Below are 11,860 nucleotides of genomic sequence, written 5' to 3'. Positions count from 1 at the left end.
CCCAACTATTTCAAGTTCACCCTGTGACGCGGACTTTTACCCGCTCTGGCACGCCCACACGCCGCCTGTCATTGGCCGAAGCCTTCGGGAATGCAGAGCGAGCGGACTGTGATTGGCGGAGATTCAGGAAAGGGGCGGTTACGTGCCGCAGACTCCGCCCCACCGGGACCGCACCCCGAACATTACAGCAGGACGGAGTTCAACTACGAGTGGAAGAGGGAGGGAAGAGAAAGAAAGGAAGAAAAAAAGAGAGCCGAGCGAAGAGAGCCAACTTGTGCGCAGCTTCAGTGGATTGAAAAGGGAAGTCTGGAGCACGCGACACGGATCCACACTGAGCCTCTGGAGTTTCTGACAACCATCCCCCGAACTCCGAGCGTCTGCATCTGATTAGCAGGTAAAGCACCGGGTGGACGGTTCCGTTTCCTCCGCAGATCCATTCAGTCGCCGCGCGGAGAAACAGGAAGCGCCGCTAGTGTGAGCAGCGACCTGGAGTGACGCGGCCTGGTTTTGCTGCACTTGCAAACTTGTTGTGGTGAAACCGTTACGGTTGATCGATATTTCTTGCGAAGATAACCTGTGACGCGTCCGATCGGCACGGACAGCCGCGCGGTGAGTTTCAGGAAGTGCTCGAGCGCAGAAACACCGGCTCGCGCGGGCCTCAACGGGCACGCGGAAACCCGTTAATTTTCACAGAAAATGCTGTTTGCGCGAAAGTAGGGTGCAGTGCGACTGCAAACGGAGCATGATGTCATTGAGCGCTAGCGAGTGACGTTTCACGGGCGCTCATTACGTCATCGCTCGCGTTAAAACTGGGCCAAGCGGCGCGTTTTCAGTTATCCGCCCGATTTTAAGGACGAATCTGAATTAGCGGTTTGTTACCAGAGCAGGAAAGTAAACTTGGACGCAAATAAACGTAGTTTCTGACTCTTCTAGAGAGTTCTAGTTAGTTACAGACAGATGGAAATAGGTTACGCGCGCTCCCAAAGTTCGATGAGGGTGTGATCGCGCTGCGTGCTCCCGCAGACATTGGTGCGCGCTTTCTTTAACCGGACAAATTTCATTTGTGTGCAAGAAACTTGGTTAATATTTGAAAGGAAGAGTGCACACGGTCATCCGCGGGAGCGCGCTGCGCGAGCTCGTCCTCCTGGTGTGTGGCCTTGTAGCATTTCTGTGTATTTTGATATACGTGTTGTTGGCTACTTTCTGAATATGTGTCCAGAAATTAGCATATTTGATTTCAGAAACCCTCTAATGCTTTATTGGTTCTTGATTGTTATGAACAGGGTGTTGATGAATCTCTGAAGTGAGTGATTGGCAGCTACTTTAGCTTTATGTACAGATTTAGTTGTGATTTTGTCGGGTGTGTCTTATAACCACACATAAATCTGTGTGTAATCCATGTGAGCTCTCAGATTCATGCTGATGTGAGTGTGTACTGCATTTATCTTTGTCATCATTCTGTTTGCTGCTGCTAGTAATAGCGTTATAAGTGTGTGTGTGTGTGTGTGTGTTATTCAGTGCCATAGAGCAAATAATATTATTGAAATGAACACCAGTTTCACTTTCTTAGAAGACGTCTGCAGCACACACCTGACCTGTGTGTGTGTGTGTGTGTGTGTGTGTGTGTGTGTGTGTGTGTGTGTGTGTGTGTGTGTGTGACCTGGTTTTCTTTGAGCGAGTGTGTCTAGGACGTTGTGACCCAGTAAAAGCACATGCTGGTCTCATTCTGGATTTTGTTGCAGCTTCTCTTCATTGGTTAAGGAAACGCATAAGACTCCCTCAATCCCTGCGGCATTTATTCTGCACACAGAGCTGCTGCGTCCAAGTCCTGTCCAAAAGATCATATTTACGAGTCAAACTCAACCACAACATCGCAATTGTGGGGAACAGTTTTTCGAGGCCTAAAGCTTCTGAGTTCAATACACTCAGTGGATATATTTATTTGGTCAACAGTTGACTGTAATTTAGTTGCAGCTTTTGAAATTGCTTTTTAGTGCACAATAAAAGTTGCATATGATGTAGTGGAAGATGTAGTACATGCAGAGATTAAATAAATGCTTAAAAGAGCAAATGCACTATGCTATATCCATCATTATATAGAGATTGCTTAAATAAGTGTAAAATGGTACTTTGCCAGCTTGCTCTTGGTTTGAGTGATTTGAACAAATCTGACAGGGTAATTATGCCTTGTCAACTCCTAATGATGAACAAGAGGACTTTAGCTAATGTGTTTATGTGTGCGTGGAATTTGTACATCTATTGTTTTCCAAGTCGTGCATTAAAAGGTGTGAGCATGACCACACTTTTATAACTTAGTATGGTCCATTATTTGTCTGATATCAAATTAAACATGAACATGAAGTCAGCACCTATAGCCTAGTGCACTGATCATCAACTCTCAGTAATGATTAAATCACACTGAACTGAGCTAAACTGAACTGAACTTAAACACTAAAACCTGAACCACACTGTTTCAGTTACTATGACCATTTATGTGAAGCTGCTTTGACACAATCTACATTGTAAAAGCGCTATACAAATAAAGCTGAATTGAATTGAATTGAATCAACTGGCGGCCCGCTGAGCATTCAATCCGGCCCGCGACTGGATTCCAAAATTGTGAGGATCAAAAAGGAAATTGTGGTCCACACTATTAAAGCAACTAAAAATAACAACAACTGAGTCTCTTGTCAGAATAACTACAATTTGCCTATATTAAGGCTACACTCCGAAATGAGGATAGACTATGCGGCGTTAAGCATTTATTGTTTCAAACAGGTTTTAAAAAAAAAGGGATAATTTTCCTCATGCCCTTACTTAACATTTGTTTTTTATTTCTAAGTCTCAACAACATGCTTGAAATTAGCAGACTCCTCAGTACAGGGGTCCGTTCTTCGTACCTCGCTTAAATGATCTAAGATGATTTGGCAGATCCTGGATCTTTTAATCTTGATAACTGATCTCTCGCTAATTTGGTTCTCCAAACGAGTTCGCGAATCAGATTAGAATGTCTGGATAAACTGATCTGAGATCGCTGCGTGTGTTGTGAAGGACAGATCTATCCATCCTAGAAATCATGATCAGCAATGCAACGATTGGTTGATGGCACAGCAGCGTAATGACATCATCTGATTAATATTCAATTGTCCATGTGAGCAAAATTACATCAAATTAGCAGTAAACAGCTTGTTAAATATGACACGCAATAACTTCACATTTGTTGTGAGCTGCAGGCTTTACACTTTCATTTGTCAAGACAAGAGTATTCATCATGTATTTCAATGCAAATCCGTGTATTTAGTTCTTAATTTAGAAAAGATTTTCTTTATTATAGTAGCCGTTTTTAATCGGTGTAAAGAATAACTGGTTGTTTCCAAAAGCATTTTGATATTGGTAAAGGCGTCTGCAACTTTTGTGAAGCATCACTGGCATATTAACTATCAAAACATGTTTATGACTGCATAAATGTATTATTGCTTTTAAAGAAAAGTCACATATTGTGCATTTCTATTATACACAATTTGTACTAAAGCGATCTAAAAAGTTCATATCAATAAGTTTTCTCTTTGCACCAGCAGGTGGCAGTCTTTGTATTTTCATTTCGAGGGTGCAGATTGCATAAGTTTTATTAATATGTATAACTTTATTTATTTTATTAATTACTATAACTTTATATATATATAGTTAAAAAATATTTACTATTTTCCCAAGTGTATATAACTTTTACTGTAAGAAAATATCAGAACTCGGTACATACTTTCTGTATTATCTTTGCTTGAACTGTGCCGATCTAATCCTGTTTATATGAATTGAACCTGCTCCCGATCAGGTTTGAGCTAGCAGATCTGTTGCCATGACAACAACTCTCGGATCAGCTTTGAAGAACGAAACGATCCTGGATCGTGTCAAATCGTCAATAACCAAATCCAGCTAACTGAGTAATCCACGTACGAAGAACGGACCCCAGGACAAGACGACTTAAAACAGCATGGTAAATAAATAACCTGGTACCAGAACGAAACAGGTCACAAATAAAGTTCGCACATCAAATGAAACTCAAATCACAATGCTGAAACGGGCTACTCGCAGTGCTTAATCAATGGCTCAAGTTACATTTCCCCTCTCACACCAACTTTTTCACATCAGGCTTGGCCGCTGTCAGACTTTTCAATGTGTCATAGGTCTCGGGACAAGATACCCAAAATGCGCTCAGGCTTTTAGCACCGTAGAGCCGCCTTCACATCGCCTGCGGCCTAAATTTCAGCCAGCTAGCTCTGAATGGCCGCCTCGGCAAATGGCAGCATTTTCACCACTTTTGTGGAGAATTTTCTATCACTCCTAGTGGTTGACTGTGGTATAAGCCTGAATCAAAAGCCTTCAATTTGTAATGAAATGGTAAAGGTATGACCATTAAACATAATTTTAAGCCAAAATTAGATTTTTATTTGATTTTCTTCTTGGCAGTCCGGCCCCCAAGGAGACTGTCTGGTAAAACTCTGGCCTTCTGACAAATATAGTTGATGTCCCCTGGCCTAGTGGTTAAGTGCACCAACATAAAACACCAAGGTGCTCACGGCGACCGTAAACTTTGAATTGAAGTTTTTAATGAATTGTTGTTAGCACGGGGTGGCACAGTGGTTAGCATGATCACCTCACAGCAAGAATGTCGCTGGTTTGAGCCTCGGCTGGGTCAGTTGGCATTTCTATGTAAAGTTTGCATGTTCTCCCTGTGTGTGCGTGGGTGCTCTGGTTTCCCCCCACCAAAGACATGCACTATAGGTGAATTGGGCAAGCTAAATTGTCTGTAGTGTATATGTGTGAATGGGTGTGTGTACGGATGTTTCCCAGTACTGGGTTACAGCTGGAAGGGCATCTGCTGTGTAAAACGTATGCTGAATAAGTTGGCGGTTGTGGCAACCCCAGGTTAAAAAAGTGACTAAGCCGAAAAGAAAATAAAGTAATTAATAAATGTTGTTAGCGCCACATGTGGCCATTCAACATAACGACTTAATGACTTGATGAACTCACTGTAGAAATGTGAAAGTGTTTTTTTATCTTTATTTAAAATCTGTTCAGTAAAAAGAGCAGTTTTTGGATGAAAATTCTTATGTATTGAAGGGGTCAATCACGCTCGATGCACTTTTCAGTTCTGAAAACGCAAACAAACTTCACTTAATGCTGGAGCGCATGACATCGAGTGCTGTTCTTGCACACAGAGTTGACTTTTTTTTTTCATCTGCAGGCACACGGAGTGCTTCGTCAAAAATGCAAGGCTAAACAGGCTTGAAATGCTCACTGGCAATAAAAAAAAACATTTATAAATGGCCTCAAGGGGCTGATGAATGCTTGATTCTGATTGGCTGATGAACATTCTAAGGTGTTTGGTTTTTTTCAGATTAACTCGCAGCTAAAGTAGTTCTGTGCAAATGTATCCCCTGAAAAGTAATTATGATGGCAAATTGGCAATACCTTTATTTATTTATTTTATTATTTTCTTTTAATTAATTTTTTAAATAATTTTTTTCCCTCATTTGTAATGGCTTAAATTGTTGGGGAAGGGGTTGTTCTGTAAAAAAATATATTGAAAAATCTTAAAATAAAAAGTAAAAAAAAAAAAGTAGTTCTGACAGGTTTTAAGCGCATTACAGCTCCATATCACTCCGCTGAATGATTAGATGTACTGTATTTCACAGCTACGACAGTCAAAGATCACACCAAAACACAACAGAAGGCTTTGGAGGAGCTGTGGGAGACACTAGTGCTGCACACAGAACATGTTTAAGGACAAAAACCTGACAAATGTCTGAAATACAACATCTGAACAGTGTGAGAATCATAGTATGAGCTGAACAATTGATTCCAGACCATTGAATATTAGATATGAATGCACACCCAGCAGCCTCTGCTTCAGCATCTCAGGTGTGCTCTATTCTATCATAATTCAACAGTATATTGTCTTGACTTAATTTGAGCGGACGTGTTCAGAATGATCTGAAATCAGCCGTTTATTCTGAAACCAATGGTTGTTTTTAAGTATTTATTTTATTCTGTCGGTGGAGGAAAATGTCCGCAGGCTTTAGACGTTAATCCTCTGGCACAATGGCAGAAGCACTGCCGAACAGGTGCGGACCTGCAGGACTGTTGTTTGTGTGCACCATGGCATTATGGGTAGAGGTTGTGATTGGCCGCGGGGTTTGATGCGCAGCTGCTGTTCGTGCTTGTGAATGAGCTCATGTCCAGCTGTGAGATCAGAGTGATGATGATAGAATGATGATGATGATGTCATTCACCTCTGGTCTCTTTGATCTCCGCTCTGATCGTGTCTGTGTTTGCTCTCTGCAGTTCGATTCTGGAAGTGGAGATGTCATTGTTTGTCTCCATAGAGCGCTGTTGTTTTGTCTGGTGACATCATGCGCTGTGGTTTATTAAAGGGGAAGTTCACCTTAAATCACCCTTCTGTCACTGTTTAATAATCCTCATCTTGCACAAACAAAACAAGACAGTTTGGAGAATGTGTATGTGTGTTTATTTAGATAGGTATTGAAGAAATATCACAGATCATCAGTGGAGTCTGTGTGTCTTTGACAGTCGTATGAATTACTGTATCTGTCTGTTGTGGCAGACTCATGCTGAATATTTAATTTGATTATTACCGTGTTTAGTACATGGATGTTTAAAAATATTTTCTGTTGCAAATTTGTTTGTCCTTGTTGATTATTATAAGTGATATTAATAGGTTTTGTTTGAGTTATGCATTTAATTATATGCATAATGGGTTTATAAATAATAGTTTTATTATAAATAAAAATAAACTTAATCAGGAAGATTTAATTAATTTAATTAGCTAATTAAACAAAAATATTAAAATTATATTATGATTTTTAATTAAATAAAATAAGAAAATTTAAAAAGTCTTCAGTCTTTATTATGTTTATTTTTATATTTTTAAATTATAGTTTAAGAAAATTTAGAAATCAAAAGTTTCCAGATTTTAGGGAAAAGCCATGTTGAATAGTTTAATTATTATTATTATGTTATTGATTATTTTAATTAATATAATACAAAATTTCTTTTTTTTTGTTTGCATTATGTATATATTTTTTGTCAGTAAATAAATCTAACATTTAATTTACAAATGAACATTGTAAATATTTTGTAGTTAAATAAGTTACTGGATTATATTAATTAAATTAATAAAAACCAATTCAAGCTACATTTTAGCCAATTGTACAGCAGCTCTATCTCTATTGGAGCTGTCAGTGTCAGTATGGTTAAAAACACTAGTATTTACTATAAATGACTACAGTATACTCTCATGTGGGTGTCTGACAGCTGAAAATAGATCTGGCAGCAGATAACACAGCCTCTGTTACTCTTTACCTTGTTCACATTTATTATTATTTATTCAGGATATGTGCTTTCACAGTCTGACTCCACTGCCTTATTATTAAACTGTTAAAATGACTATAATTAAATTAAATATTCTTCAGAACGAAATATGACGTGTTTTTTGCATTGTGATGATATTATATTGTCATTATATAATAATGAGTAGGGATGTAACGGTATTGTAAATACCGTCATACTGCAATATTAATTTTTTTCGATATTACCATAGTCGCATGACTCGGTAAAACTATAGGTCTTCTGAGAAAATTTGCTCAGGCGAATGAAGCGAACGGGAGGTAGCGGAAACTACAATTCCCATCAGCCCAGGCTTGGCCATAATCCCTTGCGGTCTGTTGTCGCTACAGATCCAGTAATGCGGAAATGGAGTGTGCTGCTAGTAGCGGGGATGAAAAAGCGCTGGAAAACCCTAAAGCGGGTGTTGTCGCCGCGCGCGTACTGAATAGCGGTGTTGTCGCGCGAGTTCTTATCAGCTGTGTTGTCGCGCGAGTTCTTATCAGCTGTGTTGTCGCGCGAGTTCTTATCAGCTGTGTTGTCGCGCGAGTTCTTATCAGCTGTGTTGTCGCGCGAGTTCTTATCAGCTGTGTTGTCGCGCGAGTTCTTATCAGCTGTGTTGTCGCGCGCGTTCTAATCAGCTGTGTTGTCGCGCGCGTTCTAATCAGCTGTGTTGTCGCGCGCGTTCTAATCAGCTGTGTTGTCGCGCGCGTTCTAATCAGCTGTGTTGTCGCGCGAGTTCTAATCAGCTGTGTTGTCGCGCGAGTTCTAATCAGCTGTGTTGTCGCGCGAGTTCTAATCAGCTGTGTTGTCGCGCGAGTTCTAATCAGCTGTGTTGTCGCGCGAGTTCTTATCAGCTGTGTTGTCGCGCGAGTTCTTATCAGCTGTGTTGTCGCGCGCGTACTGAATAGCGGTGTTGTCGCGCGAGTTCTTATCAGCTGTGTTGTCGCGCGAGTTCTAATCAGCTGTGTTGTCGCGCGCGTTCTAATCAGCTGTGTTGTCGCGCGCGTTCTAATCAGCTGTGTTGTCGCGCGCGTTCTAATCAGCTGTGTTGTCGCGCGCGTTCTAATCAGCTGTGTTGTCGCGCGCGTTCTAATCAGCTGTGTTGTCGCGCGCGTTCTAATCAGCTGTGTTGTCGCGCGCGTTCTAATCAGCTGTGTTGTCGCACGCGTACTGTAAAGCGGGGACGGAGGGTATGTCGTGTCGCGGGGGCACTTTTGATCATTTTGGAAGGGCACTTTCTATCCAAGACTAAAAAGGGCATGTGCACTGCACAGGTTGAGCCCTGTGTGTGCACGTGCCTGCAAGTTGGGGAATACGACTAATAATCAGTCATGGGGACTGCAGAAACACAGCACACTGTTCAGATTGATGCAGACATGAGACCTCTATCTCACTCATGGTTTGTCCTCTCAAGTAGGGGAAAGACAATGCACAACGTTACCCACTGCTGTCAACCTGGGCCATATCTCTGTCCCAGAAACCTCAGTCCCAAATGAGAGGGTTTTTTTTTCTGTTGCAGGGGACATTGTAAATACCCAGAGATACCAGCTTTTACCAGATTATATTTATATGATAATTTTCCTTTAAACCCATCTCTATCTAAGTGAGTGAGTGATTAAATGTTGAATGTGATGAGTTTTCAACAATACTAAATTGAAACTTTATTTTTTTACATGGTTTAATATTTTTTTGTTATTAAAATTGAAGTTCCTGTTTCAAAGCTTACAGATAGATGGCTAATTTGTATGTCATTGACACTTTTGGCACTTTTTTGGAGTATTTTCATAAGTTTTGTTTTTTCCTGTAAATGATTCAATAAATACCGTACCGTGACATTCATACTGAGGTATTACCGTACCGTGAAATTCTGATACCGTTACATCCCTAATAATGAGTGGTCTTAAAATAACGATAATATCGTTTATCGCAATATATTTTGGTGCAATATATCATACAACAAACAATAGATTTCGTGACAGGCCTTGACAAGTGTTAAGTAATCCAGTCGAAAACACATTTAGCTGTGAAACACAGAATTTGGCTCTTTTTGGATGAATGGTCATCATCATAATAAAGTGTTACCAAAAATATAGTGATGTTACATTTTCCAATACTGCACAGCCCTAATTTAAACTCCTAAAATAAAGTGTTTTGTTTTAGAAAGCTGAATTCAGGAAAAATAAAGCAGAATCTGAGCAGAAATAACTCTGATTTCACAAGTGCAAGACAAAACAAGGAAACACCCAGAGCGGCTTTTCCTCCTCAAGCAGAAACTAACATTACTCTGTGGCAGGATGTGACATCACAGCTCTGGCAGTCGGCCAATCGGAGCAAGGAATGAGTCTGCAGCGCGTCATGATGCAGTCATACAGCGAATCACGCCACTTATGGCGAAAGCAGGACAAATGATCAGGACGTGGAGCTTTGCTAACAGGATTGTTTGTCTGTTTGCTCACATCCTGTCATTGTTCTCCAGCCGGCAGCACAGGTGCACTGTGGGAAGGGCTGCCGCTCGGTGGCAGAGAAAGCAAACCAAAAAAGGAGAAGGAGGATGAGGAGAGACGTTCGGGACACTCCCGAAACATTCAGTCAGGCCAGAAGCACAGCACATCCTGAGATACTGAAGACTGAAACCATCATTTAGAGCAGGGGTTACAACACTTATCAGCACTATAGCCAAGTTCCTCTGAGGTGGTTATAAATATACAAACGCTGTGCACATATTAATAGGCCTGTATAACACGAGCATATTGACAACATATAAGTCATTTTATACAGTAGTATTTTATAGTCATGTTTTATTTGCTTTAATTTAATATTAACCTCAGCTAATGCGACTGGTGGGCACAATGTTTTCAGTACAAGTCTATTCTTGGTTTAATTTTGGAGACCTCTAATGAGAGATCATCCTCAATGTTCAGTCGTGGCCTGTAATTATTTGGGATGTGTTTGATTGCCTTAAAGGTGTCAGAAAGTGTAACCTGCTGCTATAACCTCAATCTGCTGAAGCGGACGCTATTGCTGTGTTGATAATCTAATGTAAATACACCAATCCTATAAAAAACTAAAGAGCTGACGACTTTTCATTCGCATGTTGTTGGTTTTTATGTAGCTATTAACTACTATTTTTATCTTCTGTGGGTTCTGGATAAAATATGCTAGTTCTAAAGACCCGTGCGCACCGATGTGATGTTCTGAATGTTTATAATATGTTTGCGGCAGATGGACGCGAGTCGCTTTCTGTATGTCCGAAACCAAAAGCTTCAGTTAAAGCAGAATGACTGCGATGTGCGGACGTCTTTTTAATTCGCCGCTTGCTTTCGTGACCGTCACCTAGCAACGGCAGTAAATAAAACAGCAGCTGGATGACGCAAGGGTACCGGGGTTCAGAAGGAAAAAAGACAGTGTGAACACAAACCAACCGGGGAGGTATTACTTCAATAAAGAAAATGCTAATGTGCTAATTTTTTTATAATAATTAAAAAAAAAATAATATTCATTTTATATGTAAATAGATTATTGATTATATTATAAATAATAAATAATAAATATAAAAAGTTTATATTTTTGTATAATTAAAATATTAATTATAATTTTATAATAATTATATATATATATATATATATATATATATATATAGAGAGAGAGAGAGAGAGAGAGAGAGAGAGATTACTGATTATAATATTTATTATAAATAATAATAATTATAAAAAAAAGACAGACGCTTTCATTATAATTTTTATATTTTTGTTTCAATGAAAAATATGCTAATGTATTAATATTTTGGTATAATTAATATAGGATTTATTAATTTTATATTTAATTATTATTTAATATTATGTATTGTGAATAAAGGTGTCACGATCCTCCAAATCCTTGATTCGATTACTTTTTCGATTCTAAAGTCATGATTTGATTCGATTTTCGATTATGAATAATTAATTAATTAATGACCAATTAATTATTTGTAGCCTACCGTTTAAACTACCTGACCTGCATGGTCTTTGTTTTACCCGTAAACAAATCATACAGTAAATGAATAAAGGCAAGATACACACATAATTACCACCTGTCAATCACTTCTTCTTCGGGACTCGTGAATAGGCAGTGATCTGTGTCGTTATAATGGCGTCGGTAAAAAAGACGCACAACCAACAGGAACCAGCCAACAGTATCTGAGTTCGCTAAAATGACTAAGTAAAAGTGAGTGAAAGATTGAAGCAGTCCTCTGACTGCCTGAACCTGCTGTCTCGAGCACATGGCTGTGTGTGCGTTTGTGTCTGTAGGGTCACGTGATGTGCGTTTTCAGAGGTAGAGAGGAAGGAGGGCTGCTCAGAAATGCTACACGCCACTGTGGATGTCAAATCGTTGTCGTTCTAAAATGCCATTTAAAAACAAAGACAGTGTAAACAGGGCCTGAGTGTGTACTTTTCGCGAGCGGATTTGAAACGGGGGC

The 11,860-nt window shown here is 39.7% G+C and overlaps 1 protein-coding gene across 10 annotated transcripts in view; it reads left to right on the top strand.

Moving 5' to 3' along the window:
• Positions 1-207: 207 nt before the first annotated feature.
• myh9b (myosin, heavy chain 9b, non-muscle) overlaps positions 208-11,860 on the top strand; it is a 798,697-nt gene continuing 787,044 nt past the window's right edge. For 7 of the 10 annotated variants that reach the window (XR_015479893.1, XR_015479894.1, XR_015479895.1 and 4 more), the window contains 1 exon segment: positions 208-394. The gene's annotated coding sequence lies outside the window, so the exon portion shown is untranslated. 10 annotated transcript variants of the gene reach the window in all.

The sequence above is a fragment of the Danio rerio genome, chromosome 3, assembly GCF_052040795.2.
Source record: "Danio rerio strain M-AB ecotype USA chromosome 3, GRCz13ab, whole genome shotgun sequence".
NCBI classification, from domain to species: domain Eukaryota; kingdom Metazoa; phylum Chordata; class Actinopteri; order Cypriniformes; family Danionidae; genus Danio; species Danio rerio.
This window is presented reverse-complemented; position numbering and strand designations above follow the sequence as displayed.